Genomic DNA, 1,135 nt, shown 5'->3' with positions numbered 1-1,135 from the left:
AAGTAGCCCTTGGAAAAGCTCTCGTCAACAAGACAGCAACCATTTCTTGCAGGCAAAGCCTTGGAAGTTTGTTTCCAATTTTTTTCTGTTAACAATAAGAACTCTAACTCTCTTCCAGTAATGTCAGGCGTTCCTCAGGGGTCTGTACTCGGCCCGCTATTTTTCCTAATATACTTTAATGATTTGCCATCACAAGTCACCTCTAATATACGCATGTTTTCTGACGACTGTGTAATTTATCGTGCAGTTACTAAACCCTCTAATCAAGCATCTCTTCAAAGTTATCTTAATGCTGTCCAAAACTGGTGTAACCAATGGCTAATGGAACTCAGCCCTCATAAGTGCACGCTTTTATCTGTCCACCGCCGTCGTAACCCTCTTATTCGTTCCTACGTAATCTCTGATGTGTCCATGGAACCAGTTCAGTCCTACTAGTATCTAGGTGTAACACTTTGTAGTGATCTTTCCTGGAGTTTGCATGTCACTAACACAATATCATTAGCCAATAGAGTGTAAGGCTTCTTAAAACACCATCTACATCATGGTCCTCAGCATGTTAAGTTACTAGCCTATAAGTCGTTTGTCAGGTCGAAGTTGGAATTCGCACCACCAGTTTGGAGTCCTAATCAAGCTTATCTCATTAATTCTCTTGAGTCCTTTTATAATCATGCGGCCAGGTTTATTCACGCATCCTATGCAAATAACATTAGTGTTTCCGCCTTGAAAACTGCATCTGGTTTACCGCCCTTATCACTCCGTCGTCGCACTTCCAGCTTATCTTTATTTCATAAAATCTTCAATAGTCCCATGCGCACCTCTCCTTACATTCTTCCTCCCCTAGCACGCATATCACTCCGCACCAGTCATCATTTTCATGTGGCTCGTCCACTCTCGCGCAATGTCACCTTTGCCAATTCCTTTTTTCGTCGCACAGCTGCAGACTGGAATGGCCTCCCAAGCGATATTGTCACCATCACCTGCTCATCCAAGTTCAATGAAAATATAACAAATTATGCACAATTGTAAGAATGCTTTCTTTATTAGTTCCCACCCCTTATGTAATACCCCAGTCATGGGGCCTTTAAGGCAATAAAATAAAATGAAATGAAGAAAGCAAATCCAGAAAACACCGTGA

This window comes from Amblyomma americanum, chromosome 9, assembly GCF_052857255.1.
Source record: "Amblyomma americanum isolate KBUSLIRL-KWMA chromosome 9, ASM5285725v1, whole genome shotgun sequence".
Lineage (NCBI taxonomy): Eukaryota > Metazoa > Arthropoda > Arachnida > Ixodida > Ixodidae > Amblyomma > Amblyomma americanum.
Note: the sequence above shows the minus strand (reverse complement) of the source record.